Here is an 18874-nt window from a genome sequence, read left to right as displayed (position 1 = left end):
TCTTTTTAGAAAATCTTTGTTAAGCCATGGGAGGCAGAAAGCCTTTATACTCCTAGGAAGTTGGTAGCTGTGGGTGCAATTAAAAATATTATTTGCAAAACCAATTGGCAAATCTGATCAGGATAGGCAAGAAGAAAAACAATAGGAAAATACACTGTTATTTTTCATAGTTATACTTGTTATTGTTATACTTTAAAATACCATACTTTTAAGTAGTGTCAAAAAAATCTTTTGTAAATCCTGCACTGACACTTAAAATACTTCATGTAATTTAAAAAATCTCTAGTATTAGCCGGGTGCAGTGGCTCACACCTGTAATCCCAGCACTTTGGGAAGCCAAGGTGGGTGGATCACAATGTCAGGAGTTCAAGACCAGCCTGGCTAACATGGTGAAACAAAAATTAGCTGGGCGAAGTGGTGGGTGCCTGTAATCCCAGCTATTCAGGAGGCTGAGGCAGGAGAATTACTTGCACCTGGGAGGCAGAGGTTGAAGTGAGTGAAGAACACACCACTGCACTCCAGCCTGGCGACAGAGCAAGACTCTGTAAAAAAAACCTCTAATATTAATATATCATAAAGGTAAAAAATAATGGGGATAGGGCAAAAATAGGAAATTACCTATAAAATTTGATATTCTATTCTCAAAAAGACACCAATGGCAGGAAAGTTGTTTATTGTCCATCTACATAATTTCTACATTAAAAAACAATAGTGCCATTATCTGTACACATATTTTGAGGCAGAACAATTTAAATCAAGTAACAAATTGTCAGTAATTAGATGATATTTAGCCCAAAACTTTACATTTCAGTCATATCCCAAAAGCTCTTTAATTGAAAACAGGAGAATCAATGAATTTATCAGTTTATTAATAAATGTATTTATTATTTATAGATTTGTTTATAAGATAATCTCTTTTCAAAAGGCTTAAATTGCTTATGACAGAGGGAATATAGGTTATTCAAAACAGAATATAAAAACCTTCCATGTTACGTCCATGGCAGATTTGTATGTCAAGAGGAAGGCCTGCTTTCCAAAGTTTTCTGAAAAAGCAAAAGAATGTCATAGAATTGAAAGTTGGCCAGGCATGGTGACTCATGCCTATAATCCCAGCACTATAGGAGGCTGAGATGGGCAGATTACCTGAGGTCAGGGGTTGGAGACCAGCGTGGCCAACATGGTGAAATCCCCTCTCTACTAAAAATACAAATATTACCCAGGCGCGGTAGTGGGTGCCTGTAATCCCAGCTACTCGGGAGGCTGAGGCAGGAGAATCGCTTGAATCCAGGAGGTGGAGGTTGCAGGGAGCTGAGATAGCACCGTTGCACTCCAGCCTGGGACCCAGAGGGAGACTCTATCTCAAAAAAAAAAAAAAAAAAAAAAGTGAAACCCAGACACTTGGTGGTTGACTCCTAGGGAGCTTAAAAAGTCAAAAGGAAGCTTCTTTATGAGAGAGTTAAGTGCTATCATAAGGAATGCTGGTAGGAGTGTAGGAATAAATTTTGAATAAATAAAATGGCAAGAAAAACTGGAAAGAGATTAGGATTATTTGAACCTCAAAACTGACATTTGTCATCAGCATCAAAAGAGTCCCACATCTATCACTGTCCAAAATTCATCTTCACTAAAGTTTGTGAGGACAGTGAAATAATGTATTTCAAAAGTTCCCTCATCCTCAGAAGAACAAGAAATAACACACTGTCCTGATTTTTTAGTAAACCTGGCAGCATCTCTAATGAGGATATAATCATCAGATTTATTTGATTATCAAATCCTTCAGAGCTGCAAATAATTTACGGTGATCTTTTTATTTATCTTCTGCATATATTGAAAAGAAGAAAATGCTACTTTTTTGGTGGAAACTAGCAAGAAATTTGGTTAAAGAAAGAACAGCAAAATCAACTATAGGTATCTGCAATGAGTATTTTAAAAATGTGATTACCTTTAGGTTTTTTAGCAGCTTAAAACATTATGTGTAATGAAAATTTGGATAAAAGAAACAGGAGATAATGTAAACATGTCAACTCAGCATTGTCAGAATCATTATGACTGTTTCAAATCTGCATTGAGCTTCCTATGGGCACACATAATTATAAAGATTTATTGGGCTGGGCGTGGTGACTCACGCCTGTAATCCCAACACTTTGGGAGGCCAAGGCGGGCAGTCACCTGAGGTCAGGAGTTCGAGACCAGCCTGGCTAATATGGTAAAACCCCATCTCTATTAAAAATACAAAAATTAGCTGGATGGCATGTTCCTGTAATCCCAGCTACTTGGGAGGCTGAAGCAGGAGAATAGCTTGAGCCCAGAAGGCGGAGTTTGCAGTTAGTAGAGATTGTGCCATTGCATTCCAGCCTGGGGCAACAGAGTGAGAATTCATTCCCGCCCCCCGCCAAAAAAAAAAACAAAAGAGAGAAAAAAGAAAAAGAAAATATTCTACTTCTTCAGAAAAGGAGGGGCTTTCCTTGATTTTAAATTTGAAAAGATATTTCTCATGTAGAGCAAAGACTACTACATAATATAACATAATATATATTATCCTTAAGTGGATTTTTATTGCTAATGTCAATATGATTGTCTAAGGCCAAGCACATGATATTAATGTATAGTTCAGTGAAGGTATGTCTGGGGGTTATGGACTGTAATTTCCACCAGCTTTTAAAGTGGGTCTCGCAGATCAATTGAACAACACTTCAAATATCAGACAACATCTTTCATTCCACTTCTGCCTTATTTTACTAAGCTAAACACCTTCAGTTTATGTTATTAATTCATCTAAATGATGATGATAATGTTACTTAAAAGTAAGGTAACATACAACTATACAATCTTTGATAAACCTGACAAAAACAAGCAATGGGGAAAGGATTCCATGTTTAACAAATGGTGTTGGGAAAACTGGCTAGCCATGTGCAGAAAGCAGAAACTGGACCCCTTCCTGACACCTTACACTAAAATTAACTCCAGATGGATTAAAGACTTAAACATAAGACCTGGCACCATAAAAACCCTAGAAGGAAATCTAGGCAAAACTATCCAGGACATAGGAGTAGGCAAGGACTTCATGAACAAAACACCAAAAGCATTGGCAACAAAAGCCAAAATAGACAAATGGGACCTAATCAAACTCCACAGCTTCTGCACGGCAAAAGAAACAGTCACTAGAGTGGATCGGCAACCAACAGAATGGGAAAAAATGTTCGCAGTCTACCCATCTGACAAAGGGCTGATATCCAGAATTTACAAACAACTCAAACAGATTTACAGGAAAAAAACAAACAAGCCCATTCAAAAGTGGGCAAAGGACATGAACAGATACTTTACGAAAGAAGACATATATGAGGCCAACAATCATATGAAAAAATGCTCATCATCACTGGTCATCAGAGAGATGCAAATCAAAACCACATTGAGATACCATCTCACGCCAGTTAGAATGGCGATCATTAAAAAATCTGGAGACAACAGATGCTGGAGAGGATGTGGAGAAAAAGGAACACTTTTACACTGTTGGTGGGAGTATAAATTAGTTCAACCATTGTGGAAGACAGTGTGGCGATTCCTCAAGGCCTTAGAAATAGAAATTCCATTTGACCCAGCAATCCCATTACTGTGTATATATCCAAAAGACTATAAATCGTTCTACTATAAGGACACATGTACACGAATGTTCATTGCAGCACTGTTTACAATAGCAAAGACCTGGAATCAACCCAAATGCTCATTGATAATAGACTGGATTGGAAAAATGTGGCACATATACACCATGGAATATTATGCAGCAATCAGAAATGATGAGTTTGTGTCGTTTGTAGGGACATGGATGAATCTGGAGAACATCATCCTCAGCAAACTGACACAAGAACAGAAAATGAAACACCGCATATTCTCACTCATAGGTGGGTGATGAAAAATGAGAACACTTGGACATAGAAAGGGGAGTACTAAACACTGGGGTCTATTGGGGGAAAAGGGGAGGGCCAGTGGGAGGGGGAGGTGGGGAGGGATAGCCTGGGGAGAAATGCCAAATGTGGGTGAAGGGGAGAAGAAAAGCAAAGCACACTGCCATGTGTGCACCTACGCAACTGTCTTGCATGCTCTGCTCATGTACCCCAAAACCTATAATCCAATAAAAAATTTAAAAAAAAGTAAGGTAACACTTTAAATTTTTTCAGTGCTTCATGTACATTATCTCATTTTACCCTTATAATAAATCTCTGAATGGTATTTAAAAACTTAACTTGCTCAAGATCATATCACTGGTTTATGGCAGAATGTAAACTAGAAGCTTGATCTCTTCACTTTCTTCCTATCTTTGTTTTTAAATAATTTATAAACTAGACTGAACAATAAAAGTAGTGAATATTAGGAGAGGGAAATTTTGAAGGCATTCCACTAATACCTAGAAAACATGAGGAAGATGCATTTATGGTAACATACATTTCTGAATGCCTCCAAGTGTCAAGTATTTATTTATTTATTTATTTATTTATTTGAGACAGCATCTTACTCTGTCACCCAGGCTGGAGTGCAGTGGCACAATTCTGGCTCACTGCAACCTCTGCCTCCTGGGTTCAAGCGCTTCTCCTGCCTCAGTCTCCCAAATAACTGGGATTCCAGGCGCTTACCACCACACCTGGCTAAGTTTTTGTATTTTTAGTAGACAGGGTTTCACCATGTTGGTCTTGAACTCCTGACCTCAAGTGATCCACCTGCTTCAGCCTCCCGAAGTGCTGGGATTATAGGAATGAGCCACCGTGCCTGGCCTAAGAATTTCATATATGTGTTTACAACTTCAAGAGGAGATACTAAGTTTCTCTTCTCTTTTCATCTAAAAGTTTTGACCAAACTATAGCTTTGGGTTCAAGTCCAGATTTGAGTTGAAGTTCACATTTTCTGATCATCTCAACTGTAAGATAATATACTCAATAAACGCTCCTCGCTTGCTAAATAAAACTAGAATTTTTTGAGTAATTTTTGTTGTTATTGAGACAGGGCCTTGCTCTGTTGCCCAGGCTGGAGTGCAGTAGCATGATCTTAGCTCCCTGCAGCCTCAACCTCCTGGGTCCAAGCAATCCTCCCAACTCAGCCTCCCAATAGCTAGAACTACAGGCATGCACCTTCATGCCCAGCTAATTTTGTTTTATGTAGATGACGTCTCACTCTTGCCCAGGCTGGTCTCAAACTTCTGAACTCAAACAATCCTTCTGCCAAGGCCTCCCAAAGTGTTGGGATTACAGGCGTGAGCTACCACAGTGGCCTCTTCAAGTAACCCCCTTTTTTTTTTTTTTCAATAAGTGTGAAGGTTCTAAAACTTCTGGTGTGTCAGTCAGTTCAACCATTTTCCTGCTATTTCTCCTATATCCATCTTAATCCAATCTTATTCACTGAGTTCCTGGGCATCTTCCAGTTCATCTTCTGTGTTCTTGGTAAAGAATATCTGAATTCAAACATTTTTCCTTACACTATGACAACAGCAACCAAAGCCCACTATAAATGTAAAACTTATCTGTTGGAATAAAATCTTTAGAACTAAATATAAAGCACTCAAGAAGCAGCAGTAGTTAATGGTATGTAATTAAAATATCAGTTTTAAAGTGTACCTCCAGGGACATTTTAACAAAGTCCAATTTAAAGAATTTTCACTGTGCCAAGGAGGTACTCTATTGAGCCTGAGTAGATTGAAAAATCAACTGGCGAGAGCTCGCTATGAGGTACAGCCTGCCCTGCATGCCATTGTAAGTGAAACTCCTAGAGCACAATCCGGCACAGTCATGGCAGGCCTGCAGGAGACTGCAGAGCCTCTCAACTTCTACAGGGCCAGGAGCACAAACCTTAGATGATGGGATGCACCAGGACTCATGGCAGGCTGGACCAGGGGAAATATTAGCTTGACCGCACATCTGTTTAAACAGAAGCATCTGTTCTTTCATTTTCTTTTTCCTTTCATGAATGTGTTCAAATGCCAATTTGAGCCATGTTCCCAAGGAATAAACTAACAGACATCAGTATACAGAAAATGAAAACTAGTCATTATGCCCACTGGCTACAAAATATGCACAATTAAAGAGGAGGCAAGGCTGAGTGTGGTGGCTCATACATGGAATCCCCACTTTGGGAGGCTGAGGCCAGAGGATCACCTGAGGTCAGGAGTTCAAGACCAGCCTGGCCAACATGGTGAATCCCTCTTTCCACTAAAAATACAAAAATTAGCTGGGCGTGATGTCACATGCCTGTAATCCCAGCTACTTGAGAAGCCAAGGCAGGAGAATCCCTTGAACCAGGGAGGTAGAAGTTGCAGTGAGCCAAGATCACACCATTGCAACTCCAGCCTGGATGACAGAGCAAGGCTCCTTCTCAGAAAAAAAGAAAAAAAAAAAAAAAAAGAGGAAGCATACTGAGAAGCCATGTGTAAAATGTAGACTAACTAGCCTCTACTTGGGACATTGACCCAGCCACCAGCCAGGCCCCCTTTCAATGTTCAATCTTGCAAGCAATGAACACTTGTTGAGCACCAGATAGTCAAGTTACCATGCTACTGAAACAGCATGTGGTTCTTTCATCAGCATCTTCCTAGTAATGAGTAAAAATTCTCATTTTTAAAAGTACCATTCCCAGCTGGGCACAGTGGCTCATGCCTGTAATTCCAACATTTTGAAAGGCTGAGGTGGGAGGATTGCTTAAGCCTGGGAGGTCAAGGCTGCAGTCAGCCGAGATTGTGCCAGTGCACTACAATCTAGGTAACAGGAAGAGACCCTGTCTCAAAAAACAAAGCAAAACAAAAAAATAACAAAAGAGAAGAAATTTTAAAAATAAATTAGGCCGGGCACAGTGGCTCATGCCTGTAATCTCAACAATTTGAGAGGCCAAGGCAGGTGTATTACTTGAGGTCAGGAGTTCAGACCAGCCTGGCCAATATGGTGAAACTTCATCTCTACTAAAAATACAAAAAAATTACCTGGGCATGGTGACGGGAGCATATAATCCCAGCTACTTTGGAGGCTGAGGCAGGAGAATCACTTGAACTCAGGAGGCAGAGGTTGCAGTGAGCCGAGATTATGCCACTACAGACTCCAGCCTGGGGAACAGAGTAAGACTCTGTCTCAAAAAAAATAAATAAATAAAAATAAAAATAAATACATAAGAAAATAAAATAATTACCATTCCTTTTTCCTCAATCTCAGGTGTGTTTTCCTTCCAGAGCAGCAGAATCATTGAAAGAAAGGAGGCTTTAGAGTGAAGCAGCCTGCTTTTAATTTAGATTCTCCCACCTGTAAGGATTTCATTCCCAGCTCCTGATGTTTCTTTGTATCTGGAGACCTCAGTTCGCGTAACATTCCTGGCTTCTTCACTCTCTTACCACTCTGCTTTAGGAAATGAGGAGTTATTCAGGTTATTTGGTTGGTACATTTGAGAACAGTCAGTAGGGCTTACAGAGCTCAGCCCTTGCCATACTCTCCTTGCTTGAGGAATGGCCACAATAAAGCAGATGGTGGGCACAGTGGGCACAGTTTGGTCGGGCACAGTGGCTCATGCCTGTAATCTCAGCACTTTGGTAGGCCAAGGCAGGCTGATCACCTGAGGTCAGGAGTTTGAGACCAGCCTGGCCAACATGGCGAAACTCCATCTCTATCAAAAATATAAAAATTAGCCAGGTGTGGTGGCACACGCCTGTAGTTCCAGCTACTCAGGAGACTGAGGCAGGAGAATTGCTTGAACCTGGGAGGTGGAGGCTGTGGCAAGCCACAATTGTCCAGTCTGGGTGAAAGAGTAAGACTCTGTCTCAAAAAACAAAAAAATATGTTCATATCTTCTCTTCCACACTCGAAATTTTACAAGGAGGAATCATGTGTCATCTGGCTGGGACTGATGGATAAGTCTGCCTATTTCTGAGATACAGAATTAGGAAGCTCACAGTTGTTGCAATCCTAAGCCTCACTATCCCTCCCAGCCTTAATCAGTAGTAAGAACTGTGTGGTGTTTTGATATCCATCTGTTCTATTCCTTGTCTTTCTCTTAACTGGCTTACAACTCAAGACCGCTTTTTAACTTTTGACCTCAGAAAGTTATTTTGTTATAGCCATCATTTCCATTCATATTGGTCAAGTGTTTGTGCATCTTCTGGTTCCTCTTCTGTATGTTATCATTATTTTATCAACCTGGTAAGGTTGGGAATATAAAGTGTCTAACACAAGGCTTTACATTCAGTTAAAATTTACCTTTTCTTTCTATTACTTTATTTTAGTGATCACTCCATTATCCTAGTTTCTTCTTCCCTTTAGTTCCCTCCAATAAGTTTTCTTCTATCTCTCTCACTGTCTTCCACACTTTCTTATTAAATACTTCTGTTTCCAGATATTGCTGTAAGTCAATGGTTCTTAAAATGTGGTTCCAGAACCAGCAGCATCAACATTTTCTGAGAACTTAGAAATGGAAATTCTTGGCCAGGCATGGTAGCTCATGCCTGTAATCTTAGCACTTTGCGGGGGCCGGGGTGAAAGGATCATTTGAGCTCAGGAGTTTGAGATCAGCCAGGGCAATACAGTGAGACCCCATCTCATATTTAAAAAAATATTAAAGAGAAATGGAAATTCTCACGCCCCACCCCAGATCTACAGCATCAGATACTCTGGGAGTGGAACTCAGCAATTTGTAGTTTAAAAAGCCCTCCAGGTGATTCTGATATATGTTCAAGAGTGAGAGCAAGAGACCTAAATCATTCAGTTTCTGTTCACATCCATGTCTTGTCTCTACCCCCTATATTTTCTTTTCATGACTTAGTCTCTTCTATGATTACTAACCATTTTATTTGGTAACATTACTAATTGTTTCATAACTCAAAGCCCACCGTCCCCATCTCTATCCAAAACTGCCTGCTGGCTGGGTTCACATCCATATCCTTTTGTTTGTCTTTTGAGATGGAGTCTTGTTCTGTCACCCAGGCTGGAGTGCAGTCTTTGCCTCTGGGGTTCAAGCGATTCTCCTGCCCCAGCCTTCGGAGTAGCTGGGACTACAGGCACCCACCACCACACCCAGCTAATTTTTGTATTTTTAGTAGAAATGAGGTTTTGACATATTAGCCAGGCTGGTCTTGAACTCCTGACCTCAAGTGATCCACCTGCCTCTAACTCCCAAAATGCTAGAATTACAAGGGTGAGCCACCACGTCTGACCTCACATCTGTAATCCTAACAGTTTGGGAGGCAAAGGTGAGTGAGTCACTGGAACCCAAGAGTTTGAGATGAACCTGGGCAATATACCGAGACTCTTGTCTATAAAAAACAAAAAACAAAAGCCAGGCATGGTGGTACGTGCCTGCAGTCTCAGCTGCTTGAGAGGCTGAGATGGGAGGATCACTTGAGTCCAGGAGGTTGAGCCTGCAGTAAGCCATGATCATGCCATTGCACTCCAGCCTAGGTAACAGAGTGAGACTCTGTCTCATAAAACAAACAAGCTGCTATTTGGCCCTGAAATAGTTTTAAATTAGGATCTACAGATCTCTTTTATACAGATTTTTGTCACTCCATAATTATGATATCTAATTAACTGAAAATTTGGACAACTTAGTTTGTTTTAACTTAGTTTACCAGGTGTTCATTTTCACAGCCATTGTATAACACAAACCACTCACAAATCTATAAATCTTTGCTCTGTGTTTTCTTTTGAATGAGTAAACAGAAAAATCTCTTATCACAGGACACTATAGGTAGCATTGAAAAACATTGGTTTTCACAGCACTGATTCCCCAACAACTTGAAAAGCATCAAGCAATTCAATTATCCTAAAACTGTCATCCAATTTGTTTCGCTGCAGGAGAGCTAGTATGCTTATGTCATGAAGACCAGGAAATTAGCTGCTTTCTGGAATAAGTGAATTTTTTCTTTCCCAGTTTTGCTGAATCTATGAAATAAATATTTAAGGACAGTAAGGATTGGAAGGGTTAGGGCAAGGGGAAGGAAGAGAAGCAGTGAAATGGGATCTGAGAAAACAAAGATGTTTTTCATTTCAAATGACTCCAAAAAATCACTCTTCAATGTGCTGAGTGTACTCTTACATGATATTGTAGTAAATGTTCGCTTATACCTAGGTACTTCAAATAATTGAACACTTCATGTATTTATTAACTTCTCTCCCACCATTCCCCAAATGTTTATGCAAATTAATTTTCAATCAATAAAATGTATAGACATTCATGACTCTGCTATAAATTAATATGAATGTGTAACATTTGGGGGAAGTGTCCTTCTTATGCCACTCACTATGAGGCATTTTTTAGGGTAGCAAGTCATTCACTTAAATTGTAATGAAAAGCATTTAGTTTCTATTGGTGTGTAGGAGTCTTGTTCTCAAGGGAGTATTTCACAGCTATTATTCATTCAATCTCAGTTTCCCTGGGAGGGAGGGAAAGGGGGCCCAGTGAGCCAAAGTCAATGAGTTGAGTCATTGTTCAGCTCCATTTCAAAGGACTGCTCAGTTTCAACTAACCCCTTAGGTTCAATTTAAGATTCTTGGCAAAGGCTTTCCTTTGTGATTTATTACCATTGACAACAGCAGACATTGCCTGTCTATTCTCTGATTGTCTTTCACCTGCAAGATGTTGGGAGGAACCCTGGAAGCTTCCTGAGGAGCAACAGCCTCCCAGGGTCAAGCAGACATGCCCAGGGTGGCATCTTCTGATTACTTCTGAGATCCCACAGAAGCCACCAAAATGGCCAGCCTTGTATCTTATGATCAATACTTCAAGATTTTAAGTTCAGTGTTGGTGATGATGATCCTTTTTGATTTTATCTTCATTAATTTCTATCTTTTGTACACCCCTTCCCCTTAAAGAAGTGGCACTTTGGCCTCATGGACTGGAATATGGTGGCACAATTATAGCTCACAGCAGCCTCGAACTCCTGGGCTCAAGAATTCTCCAACATCCTGAGTCTCTAGGACTGCAAGTGCACATCACTATGCCTGGCTCTTCAATCTTTTTTCTAATCCTAGCTAATCACATTCTTCTAGTTTCCCTTGCTCCACCAAGGATTCTGGAGTCCAGGATACGTTTTGTCCTGTTCTTTTTTCTCTCTTTCTTTTTACACTATCAGCTCAAGTCTGTCTGTCCCTCCCTCCCTCCCTCCCTCCCTCCCTCCCTCCCTCCCTTCCTTCCTTCCTTCCTTCCTTCCCTCCCTTCCTTCCTTCCCTTATTCTCTCTTTCTTTCTTTCTCTCTCTTTCTTTTTTTTTCCTTTCTTTCTTCTTTCCTTTCTTTCCTTCTTTCCTTGTCTCTCTCTGTTGCCCAGGCTGGAGTGGAATGGAGTGGTACGCTACCAGCTCCCTGAAACCTCCATTTCTCAGACTCAAGTGATTCTCATGCCTCAGCCCTGCAAGTAGCTGGATTACAGGTGTGTGCCACCATACCCAGCTAATTTTTGTCATTTTCTGTAGAGAGGTTTTTGCCATATTTCCCAGGCTGGTCTTGAACTCCTGGTCCCAAGCGATCTGCCCACCTCAGCTTCCCAAAGTGCTGGAGTTACAGTCATGAGCCACCGCACCTGGCAGGACAAGTTATTTATTTTAACACTGCCTTCTTGAACCCTCATTCCTTCCTTTAACTTTACTTGACGCTTCCACATTAATTACAACCACTGATCATCTCAACTTTCTTTTCCATCTGCACACCTAAACATCCAGATTTCAGGGAAAAGCTATGAAAGCATGTTAATTGCTTTTCTCATCAGTCTTTTCATACTCTCCAGTGGGTCCCATGCAGCTTCCTGCAGGATGGCATGCCTCATCTTACTCCTGGCTCTCTTACTCTATGCAGGCGGCCTTGCCACTTACTGCCATTACACCTTTCCCGCATTCCCCCTCAAGTTTTCTTGGTACGTTCAGCCTTTTCCTTCATTTTACTTCAGAGGGAGTGATATCACTGGCAACTTGGTCATCTCGTCAACCTTTTCTCCATTTATTTCCCTCGATTTTACTCTGCTCTGTCTCTTCATCTCCATTTCCTGAATGCCTTTGCTAGGCCAATAAACACTCTCAGTACTCTCTTACGAAAAGCAACAAACAAGTAAGCAAACAAAAGTCAATTTCCCTTGGTTTTGCAATCCCCTCAGATTACTATCTTCCTAGCTTCCTTTCCAGGGTTAAACCTGTTCACTCCTGAACCTCTGAAAACTGGCTAATGTGCCACTGTTTCAGAGAAATGGAAACGTTCTCAGAGACGACCAGTGACCTCTAACCACTGCCAAATCCAATCAACTAAAAAAGTATTCAATTTACCTGATATCTCTGAGATGTCTGCTTTTATGCATCATCTCATCTGGAACTCACCCCCTGGTTTGGCGTTTGGGAACCTGTCACGCTCTTCTGGTGCCTTCACTATGCTTCCTTCCTCTCTCCTCTCCCATCTTCCCAGAAGACATCTCCCACTAGGTGCTTTCTTCAGACCTCTGTTCTCTCATCTCTTCCTTGACTTCGTCGACTCCCACATTTTAAACTATTGCTTTTGTGAATAATTCCAAAATCTAAATTCTAACTGCTGATTGGACATTTCCACCTTGGATATTCTAGAGAAAGGACTGTTAAACTTTATCTATGAAGAACAGTTAGTAAATCTTTTGGGCTCTGAAGGCCCTATGCTCTCTGTCAGGACTCTGCTATTTGATTTTTATTTTCTAATTGAGATGGGGTCTAGCTATGTTGTCCAGGCTGGTTTCAAACTCCTGGGTTCCAGTGATCCACCTGCATCAGCCTCCCAAAGTGCTGGGGTTTATAGGCATGAGCCACTGTGCCTGCCCACTGTGCCTGGTCTGATATTTGAATTTCATATAATTTTCATGTACCACAAAATAGTCTTATCTAAATTTTTTTTAAAAAACTTTACAAATGCAAAATTAATTATTAGCTCTTGTAAACATATGGCAGGATGGATTTGGCCCTCAGGTGGTTTACAGACCCCTGTTCTATAGATTCCCACAGTACCCATGCTCCTCAGCCATTTACTCCTCCCTCCCTGCTGGGATTTTGCTTTCTCTTTAGGTCTATCTATCATCTATCTATCATCTATCTATCTATCTATCTATCTATCTATCTATCTATCTATCTATCTATCTATCAGCAGGTTCTTACTATGTTGCCTAGGCTGGTCTTGAACTCCTAGGTTCAAACAATCTTCCCACCTTGGCTTCCCAAAGTGCTGGAATCACAGGCATGAGCCATCACGCCCAGCCTCTTTTTATTTTAAAACACTTGTGTTTTGTGTTATTTCCTACAGGTATGGAAGATTTGTCACTTTAGATTTGGCTAAAGTGAACTTGGGGAAAACAAGTATGAGTACAGTATTCCTATTTTCAGATAAGGACATTGAGACTCAGCCTGGGATTTGTCAAGGAGTTAAGTCATGCTGAAGCCAGCATTATAACTCAATTTTCTGGACTTTTCGGTCCAAGACTCTAGGTAGACTGCCACACAGTAGTCAAATGCCTATAATGTGTTGCTTACATATTTCAACGCAAAAAGAGAAAAATCATTAGAAAACTCATCAAGGTTCTATTTTGGAAAACTCATCAAGGTTCTTTTCAAATCTACAATCCATCTCATTTTGCACCCCACCTGCTACCCATGCACTCTCTTGTCATTCTGATGCCTGGTCACGGTGCTTCTGTTTAGCTTAGTCAGGCAGCCAGGAGTGGGTAGAAGAGGGGAGACAATGTTTACTAAGGCACAAAGTCTCACCGACGTCAGTTTAAGACTACAGTAGAAAGCTTCATATGAGTAATGAAGATCTAGTTAACAATTACCATAATCATTCTGGTACAGGAAGAGAGTTCAAGTCCATCATTTAAAAAAAAGTTAAAATGAGTTTGCTATGAGCTCCAAGTATATTAAACAAGAATGAATTATTTTCCGGTAAATCATTTTATCCTTTTAAATGTATTTTCTCAGAACTCATTCCGAATTCTGAGTTCTACTAAGAAGCTAGTAATATTCACTTAGTTTTTATAAGGTGATTAAAGCTACAGATTCCTCTGTAACCCCTTTCCCTATCTCTTCAATTTTAGAACTGTGAGAAATGAATTCATCTTGACTTCGCTCAAAGCCTGAAGGTTTGTTTTTTAGCTATGGGCCAATTTGGCACACTAATTTGGCACTGTGTATTTTAATTTTCATACTTCATATTATTTTGATAATATTTTTGATTAAATAACTTTACAAAAAACCTTAAACTTCAGATGATATTTTGCTTTGTGAGGAAAAACAAAGCAAACCAACAAACGTACAAGCAAAAATATTCAAGAGTTTGTAAGAAGTACCATTAGGTACGATATCAACTGTGGAAATAATAAACAAATCATGAACAGGTATGATTCTACCCTTATCCCAATTTACACTTCTTTTTAAAACATTTAATGATGTTAACTTTGCTTTACGCTTTGTTATTACCAAGTGACCCATGAAGAGTTTTGTTTCTTGAGAGGGCAGTTCATCATAAACAGAATTTGGTCCTAATTAAAATGGGATTATCACAGGATACTAGATCCAAGAAATGTGCTTCTGAGGTGAGTATTCTGTTACTCATTTTCCCTTGATAGACATAACAAAGGCCAGAACAAATTGCCCCTTTCAGATAACAGCTCTTTGGGAAATATGTCTGGCTTAAGTAAATTTTTATGTTTGAATGGAAGATTAAATTAGCCTTATAAATTTAATTTTATTTATTTATTTTTGAGACAGAGTCTCACTCTGTAGCCAGGCTGGAATGCAGTGGTGCAATCTTAGCTCACTACAACCTCTGCCTCCCAGGTTCAAGCAATTCTTCCTCTTCAGCCTCTTGAGTAGCTGGGATTACAGGCACGCACCACCATGCCCGGCTAATTTTTGTATTTTTAGTAGAGACAGAGTTTCACCATTTTGGCCTGGATTATCTCAATCTCTTGACCTTATGATCCACCCACCTTGGCCTCCCAAAGTGCTGGGATTATAGGCATAAGCCACTGCACCCAGCCAGCTTTATAAATTTCTTAATGTATAGAGAAATTCATAATTAAAACCAAAGTAAAATAGTCACAAATGTCTAGATCTTTATTTTCTGAAGAAAATTACTTTTTCTTTTTTTAAAATTACTTTTGTTTATATATTTTGATTTTTCAGTATATTGGGGTGAAATAGTTTCCAACAATATACTATACAATATACTATTGTTATAGTATTATAGAGTAGGCTAAGCTGCTGTACCAAAGAGAGCCCTAAAAATTCAGTGGCTCAAGGAACAGCCAAGTTTATTGGTGTCCCAGGTAACAACCCAGGTAAGTGTCCCAGTGTGGTGGGCAGCTCTGCACCCATCAGTCACTGGAGACTAGGGTGGCAGCAGCTCTGCCACCAGCATTCAGCTTCCACTGTGCTCTGGCCATGGGCATTCCAGCTGTCTGAATCGGGGAAGAGGAATCCCTGGCCAAGGGTTTCCTCTCATGTAGATGAGGCAGAAGTTCCTCAAGTCTCCCATACTCATATTCAATTGGCAAATGTCCAGTCACATGGCCATACCTCACTACAAGGGAGACTGGATAATAGAGCCTTTCGTGTGCCCAGGAAGAGGGGAAGAACAAAAATAGCGGAAAGCTGTGGTCTCCATATACTTTTTAATTATGAAAAATTATAAATAATTAGCAACATGCATTGCAAGGTCTCTGATGCAGTTTGGATCTCTGACCCGACCCAAATCTCATGTTGAATTGTAATTTCCAGTGTTGGGGGAGGAACCTGGCGGGAGGTGACTGGATCATGGGCGTGGATTTCCCCCGTGCTGTTCTCATGATAGTGAGTGAGTTCTCACAAGAGCTGATGGTTTAAAAGTGTGTAGCATTTCCCTCTTTGCTCTCTTTCTCCTGCTCCACCATGTGAGATTGTGCCTGCTTCCCTTTTGCCTTCTGCCATGATTGTAAGTTTCCTGAGGCCTCCCCAGCCTTCTGTACAGCCTGTGGAACTGTGAGTCAGTTAAGCCTTTTTTTTCCCAGAAATTACCCAGTCTCAGGTATGTCTTTATAGCAATGAGAACAGATAAATATAGTCTCTAAGAATGTTATACAAACACAAAAAAATACAAGAAATGAAAGGTTAATTTTTTTCTATTACAAACATATTTAACAAGGTAAAAACCAAGGCAGGCTTCTCTGATTTTATGTTACCACATCAAAAAGATTTTTGTTACCAAACACACAGAGGAAATAGCCAACTTAAAATAAATCATGTTCTAAAAGCTGGATACTCATTTTCTCTTTAAAACAATGTTCTAAAAATGGCCAGGTTCCAAAATTATTTCAAGAGGACTTATTTATTTTGTGTGTTAAACATCAGCAATGAAAAGCAATGAAAGACAATACTGTACTGTAGCATTCAAAATGGAAAAACTGTTAACTAGAAAAAAGTTTAAAGTACTTTTTTTTGAGACAGGTTCTCATTTTGTTGTTCAGGCTAGAGTGTGGTGGCATAATCACAGCTCACTGCAGCCTCAACCTCTCAGGCTCAGAGCTGGAACTACAGTTATGCACCACCATGCCCAGAATTTTTTTTTTTTTTTAATTTTTGGTAGAGATGGGCTAAAGCAATCCTCCTGCTTAGGCCTCCCAAAGTGCTAAGATTTCAGGTCTGAGTCACCATGCCTGGCCATAAAGTACATTTTAAATAAGGAAATTAAGTACAACTAGAGAAGTGTATGGTGTGGAGCAGGGCATAGGAAATGAAGGCTTCAATATAAAGTAAATTCTTAAAAGCATTGTGGCAGTGAACACACACCAAAATGCATGATTTTGCTGTTTCTTCCTTCAAGGTTTATCACAAGCAAAACTCATAGCTTATCAGCTGTGTATTACAGGTAGATTTAGGGAACAAAATGAGAGAGAGAAAATAATGAATGGAAGTGGAGGAGGAGAGGATTCTAGAAGAAAACAGGAAAGAGCTGGGAGGCAACAGAAAGGAGGAAAAGCCTTCCAAGTATAAGTCTCTATGTCCACATGTGTATGTAAAGCGATGGCAGAGGGAGGACAAGATTGAGGGTTAGGGCAAGGGACAAAGACTGACTCATGCATGATCTCTCAGGGGAAAGGCGGAGAGCAATTTGGAACTGAGTTTTCCCTGGCCCAACCATTAGGAATTTGTTTAGTGCCTGCAGTGCAGGTCTCGGGTGGGGCAGTGTTCAAGTGACCATGTGTAGAGAAAGAATGTTCACGTGCTGAGAGGAATTCAGGGAGAGGCTGACCTCTATTTCACTTTTTTTTTTTTTACTTGGCACAAGGAAAGCTCATGGTTTAAAATTAAGAGAAGGATAACATCTTAAAATGCAAACTAAAAGAATCTTCATGGCAGAATATTCTTAAACTAGCCTAGGACAAACAAAAAGATACTACCTCTGCACAGGATCCTGATGAATATGCCCAGACTCCTTGCATCTTTCAAGTACACATTTGTTTCTTTCTTTCTAGCTGTTCTATTTCAGTTCAACTTAATAGTTCCCCTACAGCTTATAACATGACTTCTGATGATGCCTGATGTTGAGTAAAATGGCAATTCGGAGCAGTTTGATCTGGGGATGAGCCCTGTGTTTTAAACACAGTGGAGGGCTATTCCCTAGGAAACTGACGGACTGCTCACAGCTCATGGACTGCAAAGCTTATCAATGGATAGTGGGTTTTCTAGCTTGACAACTGCATGTACTATAGTCAGACACACATGACATTTGGGTTCCTCTAAAATGGCCTTGAAATGCTTTCAAAGCAGTACTTGGTCTAACCGTGGTACAAGCAACAATAACCCATCACCATGGGTATCAAGAGCCCAGACTGTAAAGCCCAAACATGAAACAAAGATTTCTTTAACTTTTGAAAATGACAGTCCCCTTTAGAAAATGAACATAAATCATCACATTGGCTGCAAACTATTTAATCAAATGTTTTCTGTGGTTTCAGAGAATACAGACACCCCCAAACATGCCAGCACAATTTCTCTCACCAATTTCTTTTATTCCAGCTTATTGCAACATTAATTATTTCTCAGAAATAAAGGCTGACAAACAAGGGATAGAAGAGGTATTAAACTTGTCTGCATTCTGTTTCAAATCTTAACTCTGACCCTAATTAGCTGCATTATCTTGAGCAGGTCACCAGATGTGTAGATTTGATTCCTCAACTAGAAAATGAAGGGATTGGATGATAGAAGCTCTAGGACCCCTTCCAGCTCAACAGGCTGTGATGCTAATTTTTCAGCTTAAGTTGTGCCATGACAGGGAACTTTCTTGGCAGTCTGTGATTGCTTGGGATGGAGTATCCTGCTTCAGGCCTATGCAAATCTGCCCTGAACAGGTATCTTACTATTGCTCTGGTCCCTCTGCTAGAGGCTGCTTAGATGGAGGTAAGTCCAGGGAAATTCTGTACCCAGCTCTAAAGAGTTTTTGAAAAGCTACCATATGACTCTTAAAAGGTTTTCCCATATGATCTGGCTACCCTAAGCCAACTTTACAGAAAAACACAAACAGACACTCACAGTCAACACCAAGAAACCCTTTGAACATTACTCTTTTGTTCAGCCCCTGCCCTGCCACACAGAATTCTTTCAGAACAATAAAGCCAAGCTGGACTCAGACTGAATAAAACTTTATTTTTTAAAACAATAACACATCAGAGGCCTGGTTTACCAGTATTTTTAATTCACTGTTTGCAGTAATAACCTCTGAGTAAAAATATTTATCAACAGAAGGAAGAAAACCAAAACCAAAAACAAGTGCATGAATGAAACATTTCTGTTTGCCCACCTGGGGACTAACAGCCACATCTAATGTTAACACTCATCTCAGAATCACCATCAGAACATCAAGTCTCCTTTTTTCCTGCTCCTG

Source organism: Callithrix jacchus, chromosome 9, assembly GCF_049354715.1.
Source record: "Callithrix jacchus isolate 240 chromosome 9, calJac240_pri, whole genome shotgun sequence".
Taxonomy (NCBI): domain Eukaryota; kingdom Metazoa; phylum Chordata; class Mammalia; order Primates; family Cebidae; genus Callithrix; species Callithrix jacchus.
The sequence above is the reverse complement of the archived record's forward strand: the minus strand, read 5'-3'. Positions refer to the sequence as shown.